Source organism: Pogona vitticeps, chromosome 2 (assembly GCF_051106095.1).
Source record: "Pogona vitticeps strain Pit_001003342236 chromosome 2, PviZW2.1, whole genome shotgun sequence".
Taxonomy (NCBI): domain Eukaryota; kingdom Metazoa; phylum Chordata; class Lepidosauria; order Squamata; family Agamidae; genus Pogona; species Pogona vitticeps.
Genome location: NC_135784.1, coordinates 160,349,616 through 160,375,261, shown reverse-complemented (window position 1 = coordinate 160,375,261; position 25,646 = coordinate 160,349,616). Strand labels below are relative to the sequence as shown.

Genomic DNA, 25,646 nt, shown 5'->3' with positions numbered 1-25,646 from the left:
CATCCATCCATGTGTGTTAGTCACAAAGATCACAAAGAAGGACAGGATGTGTACCTGTAATTATAATTCTTTGTGTGGTCAGATGAGAACTTACAGAACCCATCCTTCTCTTCTTGTGCATCACTCAACAGCCTGCCTGCAGGACTTGCTGTCTGGCCTTTACTTCCCCCCAATGATTTGAAAATCCAGTTAAGACTGGATGTTGAAAATGAATTTAAAATGTTATAGAACAGAGAATGTATTCAGATATTTCGATCTAGGAATGTATTCTGACATTTTGCATATCATACCCATTTATCACATGGGTATCTTATGTACAACACTGGTGCTCAGTCCTCTTGTCTCCTATACTCTTCAGGTTCCTATAAACTCAATTGCTGTAAAAGAAGTGATCCATGTTTGGAAATATTCACATCAAATCAGCAGGTATATGAAAGAATAGAGAAGCTTTTTTTCATTTGGACAAACTTTCAGTTTTTATATATCCATAAAGATAAAAATGAAGGTTCTAAGCACACAGAAACTGCTGATTATGACAGTTCAGAAAATCAGACAAGAATAGGCAGAACTTTATGAAAGAAGCGCTGGATTAATCTACAATTTCCCCACCTTTTCTCTCAGCATAACCCCTCCACCATTTTTATAGCAGCAGTGTTGAGGAGACTAAGTTAATATAGCACAGTGTAACACTGTGTTTGGAAGACTGTACTCAGAGCACACAATTCTTTATTTTATTATGATGTTCATGACATCTTCTGTCAACCTCAATTGACAGAAGATGCCATCTTTGATGTTTTACCTGCTTCTCATACCGGACAGCCAGAGATGCTGGATTTGTTAAGCGTTCAGCAGATTGTAGCTCCATTTGAAATAAAAGTTTTAAATTAATTGTAGTTAGTCTGAATATTTTATACTTTGTCAGAATAAAATAATTATATTGCACTGTATTTTAAAATATAACATACCCAAACATAATAATTTTATGAAGACACCATGTTATACATAATGACTGAAATCCATTATTAAGTCACAACTAGAACAGGCTCATAGGGCCAGTGGAACTTGTGGAGGAGTTATTCACCAAACCCCCACTGATTGAGTGGTCCTATTTAAGTTGTGACTTAGAACTGGATTTCAGCCATTGCAGTGTTCCTAAAATATCAAAGTGACTTTAAACCTGAGAAATGCACTGAAAATAAGCATGACATGTTTTTCAGTCGTTCTACAAATCTCTGACTGCACCCTTACCCAGATTAACAGTGTTTTTCTCATGGCTTAAAAATTTCCAGAAATTCTACCTGTACCACCTGTCCAGCTGCCAAGAAGCACATTTCATCTGTGTATAACAGGACATGTAGATTTTAAAAGGAATTTAACAATACATTTTTCATTCACTACATAGTCACGTTACACAAAGTTTTGTGAAAATTCTGTCTCCAAATATATAGCAAAGTAAAATAAATAATGTAATCTCATCATCTCTGTGGTTCACTATCTCTGCAGAAGGCAGTCATATTACTAACAGAGCATGAGAGCATTAGGAAGACAATGAAATCTTGTCTTTTGCTTAACTGTCAGTGGAGGAAGCAGTTGATTTGCTGCTTTGAGTTGCAATCATTTAAAATATTTTCCTTCCCTTAAAATAGTACCAAGATTATGAACTTAAAAATGCAGCCAGAAGGATAGTAGATTGTAAAGAAGGGCATCTGCAAAATCTTTCAGTTTATGTGTGTGTGTGCCTCTCTCTCAAAAAATGAGAGGCAAGGCAACACCGAATCAATCTACTCAAAAGCAGGCAAAAATACATGGGAAAGAAAAAAATCATTTATATTATCACATTCACCATCATCAAGCAACAGATGAAAAAGAAATCATGATCAGACAGTGCAAGCACTAGTTTATATGTTATCACATCATGTCATCATCATAAATTTGATTTATTTTATTTGACATCATTATGAGGCAACAGTATAGATGAGAAATTAAAATCATCATCAACATTTCTATGTTGGCACTAGTTTATGTTATCGCATTCACACAGCTCAGTGGCAAACTAGCACAAAGTCCACCTCCAAGGCCCATAAACCCTGACAGAAGCAAACAAAATAGTCAGAAAAAAACCAGAAAACATACACCTTTAATAAATATACAATAATTAATTTTATTATTTTATTTAAAATATTTCTATATCACCTTTCTCCTGAACAATGCAAGACAGCTTACGGTATTAAAAGAAACAAAAGCCAAATAACAAATTACCATATTTGCCAGTGTATAAGGATACTGGGCGTATAAGAACACTCCCCAACATTCCCACTCAGAATGTAGAGTTTGTTATATACTTGCTGTATAAGACTACCCCCTCTTCCGCATGAGTGATTCTGCTTTGGCTGCGTCATGGGGAGAGTTCCTTTTGCCCCTTTTGATTCCTTTTCGAGAGAACCAGGGTTTGCTGGAAGAAGGAACAGCAGAGAGGAGGCAGCCATTTTGGGGAGGTGGCAGCCATTTTGAGAGGCAGCAGCCATGTGGTTGCATCTCAGAATGGCTGCCGCCTCTCTGCTGTTCCCAACAGTCAGCTGTTCGGCGCTAGAGTCAGGTTGTTCCCAGGCTAGGAGCGGGGCTCTACTCGGTCTTACTACCAGATAAGTGACTTCGCTGGGAGAGAGGGAAGGTTTGCTGGACATGCACCCAGTGTACAAGACGACACCCCCACTTGGAGGCATGTCTTTCAGGGCCAAAAAGTCGTCTTGTACGCCGGCAAATATGGTATTACAGTATTTTAAAAGCATTAAATATTAAATAAGAACAATATTAAAACCACAAGTAAACACAGAATAAAATGCTTCCTTTAGAGGACAGCCTGCCTAAAGAGAAAGGTCTTTGTCTGCTTGTGGAAGGATATTAAAGATGGGGCCGGCATGGCCTCTCATGGGAGGGACTTTCAGAGTCTGGGCACAATAACAGAGGAGGCCCCCTCCCATGCCCCCACCAAATGTACCTGTGAAGATGGTGGGGTCGAGAAAAGGGGAGAAAATCCCTTCAAAACTCAAAAAAGGCAAAACCCAAGAGAATACAAGATGGAGACATGCCAGCAGGCAGCCAACCAGTGATGCAAGATCGAGGTCATCAGATGTTCAGCACACAGTAATCCCACAAGGAACTACAGAAGTAAAGGAACTATAGAACCAAATGAGCACTCGTCACTTGGTTCCATGTGCTTTTAGATGTTCTCTTTGGCTGCTGACAGCCCTGTTGAATGAGAAATTTCTTAGGTAATTTGACAAAGTGTTCTAGAGCAGAGGTCACCAACCCCCAGTCCTTGGGCTTCCTTGAATTGGGCTGCGGACACGGATCTCTGCCCCCCACGCACGCACGGGGGGTTGTCAAGCTTGCAGAAGGCAGTGTCACGCTTGCGGGTGGGTGTGTCACGCTTGTGCGCATGCACCATGTGCGTGGGGGCTTTTGCAATTGCAGCAGGGGGGAAAAGGCACTTCTGCGTGCTCTGAGAGGGAGTGCACAGACGGGGAAGCATGGCGGGTACGTGCCTGGCATCCTGGGGGAGGAAAGATGCGCAGGACGGAAGACGAAGTAGGAAGGAAGAAGCTGCTGCTTTGGCCACACCAGGAGAAAGTGGGAAAGGGCCTGCCTGCACGGGTGTTCGGGTCTTGGAGCTAGTGCTCCGGCTTTGACACATTGCATGCCATGTTGATTGATCCCAACTTCCAAACCCCTAACAAAATGAACAAAGAGATAGGAATAAAGATAAAGATCACATCTCTATGGAACCCTATGGAAAGATCAAGTCTCTATGGAACCAAGATCTTTCAGTTTTGGTTTTAGAGTTTATACATTATGGTTGTCATTAGTGAGAAAATGGATATTGAATGGTACTCTTAAGAAATGGAGTCTCTTGCTTGTTTCACATGGTCTCATAGACATTGCTTGAAAATTAATTTTACTTCATTTTTCCTTCACCTTCATTGTTGGTGTTGCAGCATATATTTTTGACAGTCATATTAAAAGGTGAAATAGTGCAAAGATTATATGAATCCCTTGTAGAATAGGCTGTGCCTATTTGCTTTCATTTTGGCTTAGAATGGAGAAAGTGGGAGGTGTGGTGGAAAAGGAAGCCTTTTGTTTACTGTAGAACAATACTGTGAAGTAGACATGATGTTTTAAACAGGAGTCTAAACATAGCAAGTACAGACAGGCTCCACCTGGATATTGGTATGTCCGTTAAGTCACTCAGCAATCTTAAATGCAGATTACTGGGTCAGCAAGAGTTTGATTCTTATTGTTTAACAATAACAGTAATTGCATAATATTTTCCCTCCCCCTTCCCATTCTAAGTTATACTAATAATAATCATGTTATATTTTCTTGCCGGTTTTACCAAGAAATATGTGTTAAGTTTATTTCTCCTCTGCTTAGAAGGTTTCTGGGCAGCTATGAAATTGAGATTACTAGGAAGTTTCTCGTAGGTGTCTATTGTCAGTTTACAGTACAGTTCTTTGCGGAAGATTTTTTCAGCTGTTTGTAACATCCATACAGATAATCTAGGTAATGTTTTAAAATTTTGACAACATATATTTTAATCTAGATCAGGTAATTTTAAATAATTTGGTACCATTTGTCTATTGCTCATATTGCTTATTCATCTAATAATTGGAATATTTTAATCTGTTGTGACACTTGTAAATTGCCTATCATGAATGAGCTGGTCATTGACTATATTAATAAACTGGACTGCTGCTAATAATCATGTGCTGTCAAGTCACTTCTGGCTTATAGCAGCCCTTTTCAGAGTCTTCTCAGTAGACATTACTCAGAATAACATTTTTCTTCTAGGGGATGCCCTCGGAATGTGTAACTTGTCCAAGGCCACACAGGTTGGCTCTACTCACAGGAGGCACAATGGGGAATCAAACTCCCAACCTTTGACTTCATAGCCAGATATGTAAACCTCTGAGCTATCTTGAAATGAAATGAAAATGTGGTAGTCAGAAGTGATTTTGAAACTCCATATAGTTTTGATGCTCATACATTTAACAGGGCTCAGAATTAATTAATTCTGTATGTTTCTCTCACTAGGCTCAGGTTGGTGAATCATGAGTTTGTAGACTTGTGTATATAAGGAATTCTCATATATATACAGTGGTGCCTCGCATAACGAGCGCACCATTTAACGACGAATTCGCATAGCGATCCGTTTTTTGGGATCACTAATGCGATCGCATACCGATGGTTCCAATGGGCAAAATTCACTTTGCGATGATCGGTAAGCGTTTCGCTTACCAATCTTCGTATTGCAATGTTTGGGGAACAGCTGATCGGCGGTTCCAAAATGGCCACCGGAAGACCCAAAATGGCTGCGCGCAGCGATTTTGCGCCCTGCCCTCGCTTACTGAGGGCATGAAAATGCCTGCGCTATGGAGGAACATCGCTGAACGGTGAGTTTGGGGCCCATTCCAATGGGTTTTTCTATTCCGTTTAGCGATGTTTCCGAATAGCAATGGTTAATCCGGAATGGATTAACCTTGCTGTGCGGGGCACCACTGTATTTGCTATTTGAGAGAATGCCTCCTTGTGTGTTTTTAAGCCCTGTTGTTTTCAGCAGAGCAGTCTCTGGGTTGTGTAACTGCAAACTAGAGATGCTACAGTATCCCCAGCATGCTACAACTGCTCCAGCATCTCCAGCTTACATCATCACCTGGAGCAGTTATGCTTCACAGTTAGAGGATTCTGCCCAATTTGATTTGTTTGATATGTCAGCTGCATATGATGCTTCCACATGAGACTGTTACTGTGCAGTTTCTCTGCCTTATTCCAGAATCTGAGGAGGAAAAGTTAGACAACATGGTCTTTCTGTGGTTTCCCATTGCTGCTTCTCTTTTTTTCTTTCAGAAAATTAACAAGGGAAATGCTCAGCAGGTACGCAGTGGTTTTGATTGGTCTTACTAGAGCCTTTTACCTTGAAACACACTTACTTTTTAGAGACTGATTCTGATTTATCTATACAGTATCAATTTAAGGGCTTTGTTATGTCTGTTCCTTGACATTTTGTGTTTTTTCTCTTACAAGATGTGGGGGGAGAGACTGTTAGAAGACCAGCCCCTGTCAAGAAGGCATTGTGGGATCTGGTGTATTGACTTCACTAATTGAAAGGCTTCTTTAGTTTTGAGAGGGCTTTTAAAAACACAGACAGTTTCTTGATTCTTCAATATATTGGTGTAATTTATATAAGAATAGCCATACTGGAGCAGACCAGTGGCCTTATTTACTCTAATATTGTATTCACACAGTAGCCAGCCAGTTGCTTTGGGGATGCTTGTTAATGGGCCGCACTGTCCATCTTGCACTTTCTAACAACTGATGTAAAGAGGGATATTGCATCTGATAGTAGATATATAATGTATTGGTACTCTGCCTAGTAGCTGTTGATGGCTTTAGCCTCCTTCTTAAGTCATCCGATTTGGTTGCTATCTCAGTGACAGTGAATTCAACAATCCAGCAGTTGTGCAAAGTACATTTTTAAATTGGGCCTGAATCTCCCACTTTTCAGCTTTAATCAATGACTCTAGTATAAGGAAAGCTGCTCCGCATCTGCCTTTTCCACACCATGTTGAGGTATCTGCCTGCAGAGCCAGAGGTTGGGAGTTTGATTCTCCACAGTGCCTTCTTGATGGGGACTGGACTCAATAATCCATAGGATCCCTTCCAGTTCTGTAGTTCTAAGAATATATTACAGTATATCTCTATCATATCTCCCACTGATCACTTTATCTCTAAATGAAATAGTGCCAAACATTGTAGCCTTTTATCAAAATATAGTTGCTCCTGTCACTTGATAATTTTGGTCTTGTTTTCTGCATGTTCTTCAGCCCTACACTCTCTGGTTTTGTTGGTTTTTTGCTATGGTGACCACTGTTCTAGATACAGATTTGTTTTATGGATTTATATAATATTTTACATTGAGAATTTTATTTTTGAGTTCCTTTTCCAGTTATATTTGGGTTTTTAAAATAGTGTCATACACAGAATAGATTGCCATTTTCAGTACATAAGCTACACTACAGCAACCATAACATCTATAACCCCAAGGGCCTTTTCTTGATCTGTTGCAGCAATTTCAAATCCCAATACTGTATGTGTGAAGGTGGCATTTTTTGCATGTCTGTGCATCACTTTACATTTGGTTGCATTGAAGTTCATTGTTTTAGTGCCCATACTGCCAGTTCGGAAAGATCATATCAGAGCTTTCCATAATTAGTTTTTGTTCTTACTACCCTATTAGTGTCATATGATCACCTTACTTCCCACCCCACCTTGAGAACACTATAGGGGTTCCTCATTAACCTCTTAAAATGTGAGGGAAGGGGTGGTTGTGAAGTTTTGGAGTGAAACCTTAGTAGCTGGTCCATTTCAAATGGGTCCTTCAGAAAATTGCTTGGGAAAACCTTTCTAGGCAGGATATAGCTCATAAGTGGACTCTCCCCTGTTTTTCTGTATCCTTTCTGTTGTTCCCAGAAACTAAGTACTCTGGTTTGCTGGTTAGAGAAGCCTGTTGAGCAAATATAACCTCAGTGACATTGTGTGTTTATTTGGGAGCTCTACATATTACCTTTTCCCTAGGCTCAACAAGCCCAGAAGGAGACTACAAACAGGGTGGGGAACAAATTAATTTTACAGCAGAAGTCAAGTACTACCCAAATGTTATCAGCATCTCACATTTTTTAGCTGAATTTGACCTTATATAGTATGTCATCCAAATCCCCTGCTTGCCAAACTGTCTGTCTCCATCCCTTCCAGTCCTCAAAAAGCAAAAGAAACATGTGACTGTCTGTCCCATCCCTTATGGGAAATGCATAAGGGAGAGGCAGAAGACAGTGTGAATTACAAGAAACAGGTCCCTTCTGCTTGTTCATCTCCCCATTGCCTGCTGTTTGGTATTGTATGAAGCCGAACAAAGATAGTTGTAACTTGAGGCTGTCTCAGGGGCCTTTCAGTAAACATGAGTTGTTAGAATAATGCCTAAGAGTGGTATTACTGCTGGTTCTTGTTTTGTCAAACAATAGACATGCATAGCAAAAAACATAGAAGGCAGGTGGCTGGAAAATGTTTATACTAATACACTTGAATTCATAGATGCATACATGTTCTTGCTTTTTGTTACTGTGTTCCCCCCAAAATAAGACAGGGTCTTATATTAAATTTGCTTCAAAAAAGCAGTAGGGCTTATTTTCAGGGGATTTTTTTTTCATGTACAACAATCTACGTTTATTCAAATACAGTCATGTCATCTTCTGGTTGCTGCACAGCGGTGGAGGGCCAGCTTTAACTAGGGCTTATTTTTGGGGTAGGGCTTATATTACGAGCATCCTGAAAAGTCATACTAGGGCTTCTTTTCAGGGAAACAGGGAAGTGGTCAGGTACTTTCATAGTCTTGTTCATGTTTAGTAACTGACACTAGTTGAGATATGATTCCGAGATTCTGTGGACCACTTTATATAAGAAACAGTGAATGCTGGTCTACTTGATATGTTGATTGTTATTTTGCTCTTTTTCTTTACATTTATTGTTTTAGTTTATTGTAAACTGCCCAGAATGGTGCTTTTGTACTTATGGGGTGGCGTACAAATTTTTCTCAATTAATAAATAATAAATACAGAATAATTACAGATTAATAACTTAGAAACAATCAATTTAATAGAAATGTAAAGATTTAATCTGTGAGACCTTATTAAATACGTAGGTTAAAGACTGCATTTCTGAATTTTAACAAAGTGACAAGAAACCCATGAAAAATCAAGCAAAATATATCAGTTAAATTATCTTCTAAGGCAGCGATGGCGAATCTATGGCACGCGTGCCACAGTTGTCACGCAGAGCCCTTTCTGCAGGCATGTGAGCCATAAGTCACCGGATCGCTACTCCCCCCCCCCTTGTCGCAGCCAAACCTCAGTAGGTGGCTTCAGCCGCGGTGCCGGTGCTTCGAGAAGTGGTGGGCCAGGATCTGGAGCAGCTGGCACTGGCGGTGGATCTGGAGTGGGGTCTCGAGGCACCTCCATGCCTGGGACTCCCCCTTCCACCGCCACTTCCGGTTCCGCCGCCACTTCCGGTTCTGCAGCAGCCCGCCGCCAGCTGTTTTTTTTTCTTTTCAATTTGTGCACTTGGGCCCAAAAAAGGTTTGCCACCACTGTTCTAAGGTATAAGGATCTCAGTAGTTATAAATAAGTCTTTATCTTGCGTACATGTTTATATCCTGAAGTATAAATGGAAAGCTCAATGACTTGTATCATGTTGTTGATTTTAAGTCATTATTTAAATTGTTGACTTCAATCAATCTGTTGAGATTCGTACTTGAAGGATAATTCAGCCAAAGGAAGAACCCGAGCATATGCTATACAGTACTTTCATATAAAGTAATGTACAGCATACTTTAAAGTATACTCTGTGGTTTTAAAATTTGCCATGGTCTCTATTAGAACATTAAAAGTATGTTTACTGTTAACAGTGTGCTTAGTTAAGAATTGTTATGGTTTAACATAAATGTGTTGGTTGGGAGTGTATACTGTACTGTGACAATTCCATATTAAATTTGTCCATGTGGGATTCAGACAACCAAACTGTATCATTGGGACTTAATGACTTTTCTCTCAAGACAAGACTTCACAACGCTCATTGACTGCAATAAAACAAAGAAACTCGTGGGCGGAGTTATCCATACAGTTGTCTTAAATGTAGTGCAGTGTAGTCTTAAAAAGAGCAACACTGTATTAGTAGCTGTTCTCAAATTTCATAACTCTGAAAAATTGCTTTGTGCTAATGGGACATAAGTGCTTGAGAAAAAAACTCAGAAACAGCACTCACTGTGGATTTAGTACTACATCATGGCTGCTAAGTTAGAAAACGTATCTGTGAAAATAGTTTTAGGACTTTTGCAGTCTAAACTAATTCTTGTCGGTCTTAGGAATAAGTATATTAATATGCTGGCTGGATAACTCAGTGATGTGTAGCACCTGGCTGTAGCCAGGCATTGAGAGTTTGATCCTCTGTGTAGCTTTAGACAAGCTACACCATCCCAAAGTGCCCTCAGAAGGAGGGAGTGGCAAACCACTTCTGAGTACAGTGGTGCCTCGCTTAGGAAAAAACGTTGCTAAGCGATTTGATCGCTAAACGGATTTTAAAAGCCCATAGAAACGCCATTAATGTGTTCCTATGGGCTTCAAAACTAACCTTAAGCAAAAATCCTCCATAGGGGCGGCCATTTTCGGTGCCTCCAATGCGAGGCAACACAGCAGGCAGCCTGTTCCTCCTCTTCCCCGGAGCGGCCATTTTGTTTTTCTGGTGGCCATTTTAAAACCACCGATCAGCTGGCCGAAAATGGGGGCTTTGCGATGATCGTTTCCCCGCGATCATCGCAAAGTGAATTTTCCCCATAGGGACCATCGCTAAGCAATCGCTTAAACCCCGTCGCTAAGTGATTTCGTTGCTCAACGGAGCGATCGCTAAGTGTGGCACCACTGTACTGTACTTTATATCTAGTGAATCCTGAGAAGGGTCTCCATAAATCAAAATCAGCAACTACGCTGATGTACAGATGGCTATGAAATTTAATTTATGATGTAATATAAAAACTATTAAGGCAGTGAACACTGAAATGAATCCTGTAAACATAATAGGACTTTTTTATCTGCCTTTTCCTTGTACAATATGTCCCTTGTGTCTTTTAAAATCTGCTTACAGGATTGCAGTACAGTCTTGAACCCTGCGAGTACATAAGTATGGAACAGGAATAGTAATTAAACAGGAATCTAGCAAAAAAAGATTCTGTCATGATGTTGCCTGGGGTGGAGGAAAACCTCTGCATTTGGGAGATGGATAATGTTCAAATAACTCTTAATTCCATTTTTGCCAGACATTATGCAAACAATTATGGCCAAAATATCTCTTCTCTGGAATTGTGGTACATTCTGGAAGGCAAATTACACAAAAATGTAAGTTGCTGTGTAGCATGCCAGCAGTCCTGCAAAAATATGGGAGGTTCAGTAGAAGTACTGAAGAAAACAAGTTGGTTTTCTGTGTGCTGTTCCTACGTTTTCATTCCAAGGAAATGTTTCTATAGAGGATATCAAATGCCACCAAGTGCTGTCAAATAAATTATCAATGTGTTTGAACAGCCAATTTTATTTCTTTGATTTCAAAAGAAGTGTTTTTGAAATAGAAATTTTCTGTTTTTTGAACCCCTCCCTAGTAGTTTCATTCCAGTCAGCAGTGTAATTGGAATGTAACCAGACTTTGGAGGAGGAGACGGAATTTTTAGCAAGTGGCAGCAGAGCATGTGGGAAATTTATTCAGTTTAAAGCATACTCTGCTTATTATCAGTGCAACACATGTTAACAGCAGTGTAGCATTGTGTCTCGACAGATGGGACTTATTTTTAATGACCATATTCTTTGTATAATGCTGGGAACCAATCAGGTGAAACTGTAATAATGACTTTTAATACAATACTGTATTATTTTTGGTAATAAAAGTACTCTGTCCCAAGCTGAACTTTTGTGTGAATTGTATAGTGTACCTTTTTTGCTTGCCCTTTTCCTTGCCAGTTCTAAAACACGTACTATAAGTAACCAAGTTGTTGGATAATTAGATGGTCTGTTATCTTGCTTTGAAGCTATTGGCTAGCCTCAGTTTTTCCTGGTGATGATACCGGAAAGCCAGAGAATTAGAAAACATGGTCTTAATTATGGAACAGATTTTTTTTTTCTGTAGCAATGTTAGCTATATTTAGCCTTTATGTACCTGGCTGTTATCAGTACAACTCAGAGAGGACTGACTGTTCTTTCCCCTTCTCCGAAGTTGCTTTGTCCATATGGAGAGCAGCAGTTATGAAGCTCGTATGTAGGCTTTACACATAAGATAGAGTGCATTGCTGTCCATGTAGAGAAAGTGGTGATGGGATGGGGCAGTAATTGCTCCTCTGCAAGTGTGTTGATAACAACCAGGTTGGTAATGACTGAAGAGGACTAACATCTGTTAGCATGGAATTTATTGCATCTGCAGATCAGTAACTACAATAACAAAAAATGTTGTAGTTCAGCCATATTGCCAAAGATTCAGTGGGGTACTTTTAGCAATGGAACTAGGAATTATTCCTCTACCTCTCCTAATGCAGTCCTCTGTGGTGCCAAAAACCTATTCTGGAGGATTTTCCAACCCTCCAGAGCAGAGTTTTGGAGTGCAAGGAAGGGGGGAAATCACTGATTCTGGCAGAAGCAGCAAGATCCATTGGAGGTTCTCAGTTAGATACTTCTGTATGTTTTGTAACTTTTTTTATTTAAACAAATTCATTTTTAAATTTAAATCGTTATTTAAATCAGATTGGGTAGTAACCACCCTGGTCATTACTCTAGGATTTTGAATGGAAAAACTAGATGTCCTTGAAAAAAGCGACACTACTCTGATGTAAAATGATACATTTGTTTATATAATGTAGGAATATAGTCAACATTTGCTCTTAAGCAGTGAGATATTTATTTATTTATTTATTTATTTATTTATTTATTTATTTATTTATTTATTTATTTATTTATTTATTTATTTATTTATTTATTGGACTTATATACCGCCCCATAGCGCTACAAGCACTCTCCGGGCGGTTTACAATTTTTTAATTATACAGGCTACACATTGCCCCCCCAGCAAGCTGGGTAATATCATATTGAAGGCAAGATAGTTGTAAGGACTATTGATGCTATGCAAATTTCACTTTTCTTTGGTGCCGGAAAACTTAAAGGGCCCTAGTTGTCATGTTTGTAAAAAAGTATCCTGGTGCCTAAAAATGTAAGCATTTTATTAGTGCTTTATAGTGCTGGGCTTGCCGGAAAACTCAGTGGTTGCGGGGCCAGAGGTTGAGACTTCAATTCTCCAGTATGCCTGCTCTGAGTAGAGCCAGCCCGTGTAGCCATGAGCAAGTTGCACAATCTGAGAGCACCCCCAGAAGAAGGGAATGGTAAACCACTTCTGATTATGCTCTACCAGCAACACCCTAAAAAAAGTTGCAACAAGTCAGAATTGACTTGAAGGCACATGATTATTATTATAGTGCTAGCTCCTAGAAATTTGACATATTTCTATGATCATGTTAAATGGTTAAGGCTGCATGATCAATTCCTATGTTGAAATGCTATATATAAAAAATCTGAAGTGTGCTAATTCAAAAATATTAGTCTCATTCCATTTTAAGCTGAAAAGGAACTGTTACACAGATGTTTGGTATAGCCATTTAACCCCAGAGTAATAAAGGCCAGTCTACTAAATTAAATGTAAGAAAAATAGCACTTATTCAATTAAAAGTTTAGCAAAATATTTCTACTACACATAATCTTTTGGTAGGCTTTTGCAAGGTTTTAGTTTTGCAGAGTGCTATCACTAAAACAGATATAGAGTTTGCTGATTGCCTGTAGCAAATAAAAATTTACCTGGACACAAAATGATTGTCAGTAATCCCAGTACTATATTGTGTTGTCCTAATTTGGAGATGAAGGCGTAATGCTGTGAGGACTAGATGTGAAATTCCTTTTTTTCTTTCTTTTTTGAAGCCCAAAGAGCCAAGATACCAAAAGATATAGAGCAAAATGACATAAAATATACATATGTCAAGAAGGGGAGGCTGAGAGGGCAAACTAGGATGTTAATAATTGCTTCTTAAATACTTATATTTGGTTGTACTCTCTCTCTCTCTCTCTCTCTCTCTGACTCTACTTTGACTGCTCTGACATGCATGAAAATTCTGAAATGTTGCAACAAAGGAATTGGCAAAACAGCATTTTCAGTGAGGGCTTGAGAGAGAAAGCTGTTAAGTTTTCAGTACAAAAAATGGGGTGCTTTCCCAAAATGTGTCTTGTGTTAAAGCTTTATGACTCCTGAGATAAATTGGCTACTCCAGACTGTTTGGTCTCATGTGGAGTCAGTTGTATGTTTGTTGAGTTTGATTTGCCACTGCATCTAATGGCTTGCAAGCTGTCATTAGCCAGGGTATGTCTGAGGGCATGTGTGTACTTAAAGCAGAGGTTGGCAACATGTGGTTGGCAGGCACCATGAAGTTCCCAATATACCCACAATGCTGCCACTGCCAAAATTTGTAATCAAATAAATTTGTGTTAATTGGTGTTGATAAGAGGGTAAGCTTATGCTAGTTTTTTTAAAAATGAATTTTTAACAATTTAAATAACAATGATTTTTAAATTTAAATTGTGATTTAAATCATGATTGAAATCAATTTGACTGTTTAAAAAATCATTGATTTTTATCCACTCTGCTTCAGTGTCTTGTACTTGGGAAAGAGGGATGAAATAGCAAAGTTGGCTTCAAACAACTGAAAATTGTTTTAAGCTCATCTAGTTTTCCAAAAGTGGGATGTGGTGGCACTGCGGGCTAAACCGCAGAAGCCTGTGCTGTAAGGTCAGAAGACCAGCAGTTGCAAGATCGAATCCATGTGACGGAGTGAGCGCCCATCACTTGTCCTAGCTCCCTCCAACTTAGCGGTTCAAAAGCATGCAAATGCAAGTAGATAAATAGGTACCATCTCGGTGGGAAGGTAAAATGGTGTTCCCTAGTCATGTTGGCCACGTGACAACGGAAACTGTCTTCGGACAAGCACTGGCTCTACAGCTTGAAAACGGGATGAGCACTGCCCCCTAGAGTCGGACACGACTGGACTAAAAATGTCAAGGGGTACCTTTACGTTTACCTATTATTTCAAAAAGTCACAGACATAAAATTTGAATCTGTAGTTTTATTTAAATGATAGCTTTGATATTTATGAATTTTGGCAGCTTTAATGTTTCAGATTCCTTTATTGAAGGTGAGGGGAGACTGTAATAATTTTCCTTCCTTTTAAAATAGTTTCCTTAATTTTTGTGTGAAGACATTAAAGTGCTGAGGATATAAAATTGTATAATACCCTTTCTGGGACAATTATTGGGCACAGGAATGTCACTCCTTCTTTCAGGATTGAGTTCAATATTACATGGCAGCACCAGCCACCAAGTAATTATGATTGGTAAAATACTTCATTCTGTCTTCCCCATAGAAAGAAACTGTGGCAATAAGTTCCCTCCTGCCTTTTTGGAAACCTTTCTGTTATGGCATTTATTCAGTGATGTTGCAGTTCTATCTCAGATCTGCTTATTCTGAAATCTTGAGATCTCCTTCTACCTGGGGAGGGCAGAATTTTGGTGGAACACAACCCCTGTGATATGTTTCACAGTGGAAGACTTTGAGCAATACACCAATACCCTAGAGTGAGCAGATTTAAAACTTATTATATGCAAGGCCTATCTGTTTAAGATGTAGGCTTAAATAGCAACTCCCTTTCCTTTGAGAGTGGGTGGGGTTTCCTTCGAGATTCAGAGAAACTGGTGTGCTTTGTACAAGGTTTTTCATTTCAGTTGACTGCTTCTTTTTATGTAGTGGCTTTTTAAAAAAAGAACTCTCACTTTAAGATGTTATTAAAATAGATTTTCTAGTCTTAACACTGAGGTCTATTTCAAAAAACAGGGAAATTCTGCAAAGAAAAAACTTTCAATTTAAAGTAAAAAAGTTATGGCTGGTGGTACACACTATAAAAAGTAAGGAAATTCAGCTCAAGCCTCCCCTCCTCAATATGGATGCATTGGTATACCTTTCTTGTACCATAGTGTCCACAGAGAATAAACAAAATACTTTTTTTGCTGAAGAAGAAAATAACATCAACTCACTGATGTGCATGCATTAAACACAATTAGATCTCTTTGGGCCAAATATAGGGTTGCCATTTTTCAGAAGCTTAAAAAAATGGAAATTGGACAAAAGTCAGTGAATCTCAAGAAAAATGTTTCTAAGATGCAGTTGTATAATAGGGTTTTTGGTGGGGGGAATACTAGAAGAATACCCTGTATAGTTGATAGAATGACAGCCTTTGGATATCTGGGGTTGAATGTGAGATCAACCATGTAAACCTATTTGGGGAGATACTAGTAAAACCATTCTTTAAATATCTCTCATTTATCTTTAAAGCCCCATTAGGGTTGCTATAAGTTGTTTCCAATTTGATGGGATGTAAAACACACTACCCTAGAGGGATGTGGTGGCGCTGCGGGCTAAACCGCAGAAGCCTGTGCTGCACGGTCAGAAGACCAGCAGTTGTAAGATCGAATCCACACAACGGAGTGAGTGCCCGTCGCTTGTCCCAGCTCCCGCCAACCTAGCGGTTCGAAAGCATGCAAATGCGAGTAGATAAATAGGTACCACCTCGGTGGGAAGGTAACAGTGTTCCGTGTCTAAGTCGCACTGGCCATGTGACCATGGAAGATTGTCTTCGGACAAAACGCTGGCTCTGTGACTTGGAAATGGGGATGAGCACCGCCCCGTAGAGTCGAACATGACTGGACAAAAATTGTCAAGGGGAACCTTTACCTTACCTAACACACACTACCAGAGGTCTGTGTGCTCTTGTGGCAGCTATAGCAGAGAAGTGGAAAAATGCAAGCATGTTGTATTAGAGTATGACTTTGAAAATTGTATGGATTTTCTGATTATTTTTAACAGTGAGCAAGCAATGAATCTATATGTGATAGAATTATTCTGTTAGTGAGAAGCTGACTGTCTTCTTCCAACTGAATAATTTGCATGTTGAAACAAATTGAGACTAGTTTTAGTTGATTTGAAGATCTGAATATTTTGACAGAGGTCAGCAAATTATGACTGGCCATACTTATTAGCCAGCCATTACTTCTTTAACTGGCTATAAAGTCCAGTCCTGCCACAATATCACTGTAGTCTCAACAATAAAAAATGAGTTTGGTTTAAAAATTAGCCAAAAATGTAGAACTAGATACGTAACTAATAGGAAAACACTTTTTAATTTATTTATTTTTTGCGAAACAAGAGTTTAGTGCACATGTTGTCTCTTCTGTATTTCTGTGAAAGATAATTGTATCCTTTCTATCCTGGACCTGCATTTTAGAAGTTTACATGAAAGAAAAAGAAAGAGAACAAAAATTATCAGTTTGAGAAAAGACTATTGGACTAGTTTTCCAAAATGTTCAAGAAAGCAGTGCTTTTCAGTCAATGAGTATCTTGTCTAGGTCTATTTCATGTGTCCCACATGGGAGTCTTAGTATGAAGTTGATTGATGTATTTTATGTCCCTGTCCTATGACCTTCAGACTTCTGACTGAGGTGTCAATAGTTTAAGACCCTGCTCTTAACATCTGGCACAGACTCAGTGGTAAAGTGGTGTTGAATGCAAGGAACAGTCTATTATAAGCTTTGGGAATTAGTTATAAATGGAAAGTCGAGAGCAGTACAGCACATACTTTGGACTTCAGGAAAGCTGATTTCATTACACTTTAGGAAATACTAGGTGAGATCCTGTGGACAGAAATATTTGGAGAGAAAGAAGTCCCAGAAGGATGGGAGTTTCTCATGGATAAGATACTGAATGCCCAGTCACATATTCCTAAAGTGGGAGAAATGTAAAAAAAGCTGGGATAGTTGAATAAAGAGCCTATAGGTGAGCTAAGTTTTAAAGGGTGCATTTACAGTAAATGGAAGGAGAGAGTATCATGAAGGAGGAGTATAAAAACATGTAGCCAGTGAAGTTAGGAAGGCAAAACCTGAGAATGAGAGGCTTGCAAGAGATGTTAAAAATAGCAAAAAAAGAGGGGGGGCATTTCAGGTATTCTTAGAGGAAGAGCAGAACAGATAAAGAGATGATTTGCTGTGTGGAGAGGTTGAGAAAATAGTAACAAGTGACAGAAAGAAAGCAGAACTCTTTTGCTTCTCTCTCGTCTCAGAAGGAAGGTAGTGCCCAAGATATGCAGCAAATAGCATAAAGGAGAGAGCTGCTGCCCACAATAGGAACAGAGGTGGTTTGGGAACCCAGCTGTTTTAAATGAGTTCATATCTCCAGTCCAGTGCATCCAAGGGTACTGAAAGAGTTTGTGACTGTAATAGCAGAGACTCTATCTATAAACTTTGAGAACTGATGAGAACAGTTAAGATTGCTGAGGATGGAGGAGACCCAATATCACACCCATCTTCAAAAAGGGGAAGAAAGAGGATCCAGATAAATGTTAACTGTTCAGTTTGCCACTGATACCAGGAAAGATGCTAAAACAGATCATGAAAGAGTCAGTCTGCAGGCACTTAAGAAGGATGATGTGATTTCTAAAACCCAGCATGGGTTTCTCAAAAACAAGTCATGCTAGACTAATCTTATCTCTTTTGGGGGGACTGAGCCAAAGCAAACAAAAGGAGTTACAACAACAAAAAATATATATGCAGTTCTGTATTTAGGCAGGAAAAAATCAGATGTATAAATATAGGATGGGAGACAGTTGGCTTGACAGTAACACGTGTGGAGAAAATCTAGGGATCTTAGTAGACTACAAGCTAAACATGAGTCAACAGTGTGATGCACTAGTAGCAAAAAAAAAGAGGTGATGCTCAGCTGCATCAACAAAGTATAGTGCCTAAATAAAGGAAAGTAACAATATCACTATATTCTGCATTGGTGGCCTGGAATACTTTGTCCAGTTTGAGTACCAAGTTAAGAAGGATAACAAGAAGTTAGAACATATCTAGAGGAAGGTAACCAGGATGATAATGACTTTGGAAGTCCACTCCACAAAGAATGGTTAAAGGAATTGGGGATGTTTTGTCTAGTGAAGAAAGACTGAGTGACCATTTTCAAATATTTAAAGGGCTGTTGCGAGGGAGGTGTAATGGCAAAATTGTTTTTTTTAATTTTGCATTCTTTGGGGGAATGCCTGTTTCGTTTTTGTATTTTTTTGCATTAAAAAGCCATTCTGTCTTATACAGAAGGGTAAAGCCTCTTTTTGGTCATTAGTATTTTGTTTCCCCATTCATGTTTTGTGGCACTCCAGAAACCCTTGTTGTTACATACCATCAAGTCACTTCTGGCGACTCTGTGATGGCGTGACTTCCAAAATGGCCTTGCTCAGCTCTTGTAATCTGAAGGTTGTGGCTTCCTTTATGATTTAATCTACCCCATATTTCATCTTCCTCTTTTCCTGCTATCTGTGATGACATAATCCAGAAACCTGGGGAACTCTTAAAAACTGTTCTAAAAACAGACGCAAGGCAATAGAGACTCAATATACATCAAAAGCATCAACAGTACATGAGAGGTAAAAATAATAATCAGACCTGTGTAGACACTATCTTATACTGTCACATTCAAAAGAGCAGTATAACCTCAGTCTCTTTCTCTCTCCAAAAATCAGTAAAGGCAATACAATCAAAATCTCCCCTAAACCAGTACTCTAGTATTTGGAGGGATTTTTCTTTTCATAACACTTGATTCCTTCTTTTCTCTTCTTTGAGGCCAGAAGATCAAGGAGCAGCACAAATAATCCAAGAAAACAAAGGACAAAAAAAGAGGAGGGGGAGAAATTAAAAAAAATATTTCCAAGGAGGAAAGCTCCAAAGAAGAAACATCTCACACACTAAAAAACAACTAAGAGAAACAAATGAAAAAGAGGAAAGAATTAAAGATGGAGGAACCAGAAAAAGACAGGAATTTAGGGGGGAAATTAGTCTATAGCAAACCAGTGCTCACTGGAATCCTTTGAAGATACTCAGATGACCAGACAGTGGCGAAATCTCTGATCCACAGGGGAAAGAGCGATGTTTAGTTGTGGGTTTTTTTTGGGGGGGGGGGTACTTATTTGTTAGATTTTTAATGTTTTTTAAGTTTGTATGTTTAGACATGAATAAAATTTTAAAAAAAGATGGAGGAACCATGGTCTGCAGTCAGGTTGGCAGCAATCCAAGATGGAGGGTATTAGTAATTCCACAAGGAATGGCAAAGCAAAAAATAAGCCTCACTAGATCCCCTTTTGACAGATTCAAAATTCATGCTTCCCGCCCCCCCCCATGTTCTGATTGGTTGCTAACAGGAGTGCTTGAGCATCCTGCTCAGAAAGAAAGCTCCCATCTAAACACTGATGCAGGAACAGAACACTTGAGTGGGGGCTTGGCCTAACTAAGACTAAAAGCCTTCTAACTGAGGACTTTCTAGATGTACCTCATTCAAGAATTTGCAAGATGTCGGTAAGGTATGGAGAGTTATGATAGTTGTAGTTCAGAAAATCCAGACATTCCATCTCTAATGCTTTCATGTTTTATGCTTGCAGTTTTTCCCCACACAATGTCGTGATGGCTACTGAAGTAGACAACTATAAAAATGTGTTAAATATTATTATGGAAGATAAAAATTTCAGTAGCTACCAGTCGTATGTGTATGTACTTCTAGGATAAGAAGGAGCATATCAGATACTGGAAAACAGTTGTCCCACCACGCTGTTGCCTTTAAGCGGTACTTGAGGGCTTCTCATTGACATCTGATTGGCCATTGTTGGAAACAGGATTCATCACTAGTTGCATCTTTACTATTATCCAGAAGGTGGTTCCTCACATTTTTATTACATATTTATTCGGCTCATATATTTGTGCATAAATACAAATACTGTATGTGAGCTGAAGGTAATATCTGTATGGAAATAGTGGAAATGAAGATGAGCATAGAATGGTCAAAATCTTGAATTGAAGACAGATCAGTATCTTCTGCATACAGATGGAATTAGATCACTTGGGTTTAAAAGGTTACTGGGGGATACTGTTTACAAAGAAAATAGCAGGGGCCCAAGAACAGAAAGACTGGAGGAGGTAAAGATGGTCCCCTAGGGAAAACATTAAAGGAATGACATGGTAGAGGGACAATGACTGAGAACACAGCTACAGATATTAGGCTAGAGTGGGAGTTCATGAAAAGGTGGCCACCTGTATTGTTCTCAAGACAAATTCACTCATTGAGGGAGGGGTGGAAACAGGGCATTTGCTTTGTGCTGGCAGCATGTTCCTTTCCAGAAACTTAATATACAAAGAATCACTTGATTCAGAAGAGTTGAAGGTATCCTGTTTTTTGTAACAAAGTACTGAGGTGCTCACAGTTCCTGTGATTTTACTAGGTATTCATGCAGTTTTTGCTTGTCAGTCAGAACATTCTAAATAGAAGTATCATTTGTCTGGGAAATATAGATTCTAGAGAATTGGGAGGGGGGGAGGAACCTTAATTGGGTCCATAATAAGATTCATTGGCAGAATCCTACTGTTGATGTATGTTTGTTTAAGGGAAATTGTGTAAGTCACAGTGGCAAATTGCCATTCATTAATAAGGTGCTGGTTGTGTTCCTGGTTGCATGCCCAGTAATGCAACTAGCACCTCATTAAATGGGTGGCAGTTTACCACTGTGACTTATATTTTTTCCATTACACAAGTGTAAATTGACAGTAGGGTTCTAGCCATTAACTGCTTTGTTCTTCTCATGCTATGCTCTGAAAGCTTAAGTAAGATATTCCTACCCTGTGAAGAATACGAGTCCTTGTACTAAAGATGCTTTGTATAGATTCTGCATTTTTAGCATCCAGTGATTCCTACTTAAATTATTTAATATACAAATGGGCAAAGTGAGATATCCACAGCCATTCACAACATTCCTTACATTGGCAGTGCTGGCTAGTGTTAATGGAAATCCTGGTTTGTTGGTGTAGTTATGGACTGTAAATTTGCCTCTGACCTATGGTGACCCTAAGAATGAGTTATTTCCAAAGTGTCCTGTCCACAACATCTCTGCTCAGCCCTTGTGGACTCAAGGCTGTGGCTTTCTTTAGGGAGTCAACCCGCCTCATATTTAGTCTTCCTCTTTTCTGCTCGAATGCATGAAAATCTAAGCCTTTAAATCTAGTCTAGCAATATTATGGAGGACTGTGGTTTCTTTCCAGTTTTGAAAATCTGTACCATATAAGTTGTGTTGGATTCATAGTAGCCATGTTGAATTTTGTTTATAAAAATACTTTTTTTGCTTAATTGCATCCACTGCATTCAGTATTCTATGAGCATACAAAACTATGTAACAGGATTTCAGCCACTGTATATGTTACCAGTGATTTTCACATACACCAGACAAAATATCTTGCCTATGTTGGGTAAGAAGGTGGTGGTATTGTTCTGGTTCAAGAGGATGAGGGTCTTTGCAGAATTTTATTTCTTTTGTCTATTGTTGCTGAACAGTTATGTCTGGATCCAGATATTTCTTTAAGGTAATGTGTTAAGTAAGTGTGGGCAGTAGATTGTTGCTATGGCAACTAAAGCATAGTACTTGCAATTTAAAAAGCTGCTATACAATCCAGGAACATAATGCAAAAACTTTGGTTGTATGTGAACATGTCACATGCAATGCAGAATTTCATATATAAGGAACATGGATATTTTTGTTATACCTATGTTCTTTCTCAAACCTGTGCACATGTCTGAAGAAGCTCCGTTGAACAAAATGGGGGATGCTATGAAGTTAATATAGGCATTGCATTGGTGGGACACAATTGTTCAGATTTCTTCAGAAACAAGAAGTGGTTGTTATTGGGCAAAATTTATTTCTGAATGAAATTTTAAAAAAATTAAAAACCTTATTTTTGTTGGAGCCATTGACATTTGAGTCCTCAAAATATTGCAGGAAGCATACAGTTGTAAAATGTCATCCATATGGAATTATGAGTTGGTCTTGCCAAGGCACTTGACAACATTTCTTTAATGTTCGTGTCTCTGGTAACTTACCTGTTTCTGGATTGAATATGAACTCCATAACAGTAAACAGAATGGATGATCTCCTTTGTAATTTAAAATTTTTAATTTTAGAAGCCATAAAAGCCTTCTTGAACAAAATCTATTTGATTAAGGTTACATTGTTAAGTGAATATAGAAATAGGCTTTAATATGTTACAGTACTATATTAAATTCAGGCCTACTTTAAAAAGATTATTTTAAAAAAAGTTATAATAGTTGCCTTTAAAGCTTCAAAATGTATTTAAATAAATAGAATTTTAAACTTGTAGCATATCCTCATTTTTTAAAATCTGGCTTGAATACAAAAAACTTCAATGAATTGTAAAAAGTGATAACTCCCCAGACACTGAGCAAGTGAGGAGTTTGGTGATGAGGCTTAGATTATCTGTTTGTGGAGATAATTATTGATCTTGAAAGGTGTATACATACTTAAAACATTTTTTGATATAGCAAATACATACTATATTGCTGCCATCCTATTAACTGATCTGAATATTTATTTGTCACTCTCACAGAAAGAAATGTGGTAAATTTAATATCAGCTACAAACTAGAAATAGAATCCACTGTACACTGTACACTGTACATGAGCCTCGTGGTGCAGTGGTTAAAACGCTGTACTGCAGCTAAAACTGTGCTCACGACCTGGGGTTCAAATCCCAGGTAGCCGGCTCAAGGTTGACTCAGCCTTCCATCCTTCCGAGGTCGGTAAAATGAGTACCCAGCTTGCTGGGGGGGGGGGCGGCAATGTGTAGCCTGCATAATTAAATTGTAAACCGCCCGGAGAGTGCTTGTAGCGCTATGGGGCGGTATATAAGTCCAATAAATAAATAAATAAATAAATAAATATATAGATTGCAAAGATATATGAATGTTGCAATTGTGCGTGTAAGAACTTAGTCTGAATTTAATAGGTGAAAGGTAGAATATGTCAAAAAGTTCTGGTTTATAATCCTAAATTCATAAAGTCCCACTGAACTCACTCAGGGTTACTTTTGACCAGGCATGTATACTGTGCTATGGATGTGAATTCAGATTTGGAAATATTTGGAATTCACTGAATAATGCTATACTATTTGTAGAGTTCTGACTATATCCAAATACAAATTCAGTAGTTCTGATATCTGCAATAATTCCTGATATTTGGAGTCCTATTTATTTCAATAGATTTGAAAGCAAAAGGCTGTAGGAAGAAGTGAAAGTGAAATGTATTTCTCAGGCATCCTGGAGTGATTTCTTGAAAAATGAAACTTAAAGATACTCTGGCACCAAGGGTAGTGGTGGCAAAGACCTGAAGCATCTCTTGATTGGGGGTTTCCAATCCTGGAAGAAAGAAGAGTTGTACATTCTAGCAACCTTCTGGGACCTCTTAATTAAACAGCAGGAAATGGATATTAAGCAGCAACAAGAGAAGGGCACTGGCAGCTAACTTTCCACTATATGCAGCAGCTATTGAAAAGGTCCAGCTAGTGACACAGAGCAGGAAAAACTAGCAATGTTCATAGCACCCCAAACAGCAGTACCAGCAGTTGTATTCTAGAGCCCATTTCCCTCACTCCTGCAACAACAGGGCAGGTTTTCTGCAAGCCAGAAGAGACCACCTCTCTTGTCTTACTGAGCTGAGTAGGAGGCTGGAGAGGTCCCACCAAGGTGGCAGTGGGACTGCTGTCTTGACCATCAGCTATCGTACCCGGTGAGAAAATATTCTCTCAGGCAGGCTACAGTGTCAGTCCACATCACTCATGCCTGGGACCTGGATCTGTAGGGAAAAATACTTTCCTTAAGGTCAACCCACCATTGCTGGGCTTCCCTGAAGTCCCCTTTAAGTAAGAGAGAATGGCAGACTTTGCTCACAGGATGCAGTAGGCCATGCTTCAGTTTTCTGCCTGCTTGTTTCTACTCCAAGATTATGCTTGCTCACTCAACCGTACTGTGCCCCATGCTGTTGGTTCCCGCCCACCACAGGCTGCTGCTCCTCCAGTCTGCCTACCAGTGCTATCTGGGGTATTTGTTCACTCCGTAGGGCGACCTGTCCTCAGCTTCCCCGTTTCCTGCTGGCATTCCCACTGTTCATGGTTCAATCATATAACCTTTCCAGTCCTTTCTTAATAGCTAGGTAGTGCTGACTGTTGGTATGCACTCTTTTTGTTTGGCATAATCACTGGGAAAGTGTCAGAGGACACAGGGAGATCTTTTAAAATGTTTTGTCTGTTAGTGTTTTATTAAAGGTGATAATAATGACCGTATAGTTTTCTTACTGAATGTAACAGAGTTCTATATATCTTGAAATTCTGTATGCTAAAATTCTGAATTCTGAATCTGAAGAACTCAAATTCCAAATCTGAAGTTTGAATCCAAATTTTGTTGCTAGTGCACATCCCTATTACTGTGCTTTTATACATTCTGAGCAGGACTGTAGAGAAGTCCTGCAGGTCCGACTTTCGTAGAAGTGGATGGATCCTGTGCAAGCATAGTGTAATCTCCATAATAATTTATGGTTTTGCTTTTTGGTGTTTTGGAAGGAAAGGCGTTTCTTGTTCTTCAGACATGACAAGTTATTGCACAGCAATATTTCAGATTATCTTGGGAACGTTGTTGCTCAGTTTTTGGAACAAACCAAACAGGCCACAAGACTCCTGGCAACGTCTCTACATGCAATTGGCATTTTATTTCCAGAGGATACAGTCCTTACCTCTGTGTACCTGCTACTCTATTTAAACTGTTCTTACAGTTGCACAAGAGTGAATCCGAAGCATCAAAGCATTTTTCTGAGGCCCAAGAATTTTGTCCTGACCTTAGGATCCCAGTTTTATTGAATTGCTGAGATAGGAGTGTAATGCCAGAAATACAAAAGAATTGGAAAGAAAGGAGCTGTTTCAAAGGAACTATATTTTGTGGACTCTCAGTTCATACAGAATAATACAGTACTTTAAAGTAAGCACAGAAGAATAT

The 25,646-nt window shown here is 39.0% G+C and overlaps 1 protein-coding gene across 1 annotated transcript in view; it reads left to right on the top strand.

Annotated features, from left to right (window-relative positions):
• SMURF2 (SMAD specific E3 ubiquitin protein ligase 2) overlaps positions 1–25,646 on the top strand; it is a 115,685-nt gene that overhangs the window by 28,368 nt on the left and 61,671 nt on the right. The gene's annotated exons all lie outside the window — the stretch shown is intronic.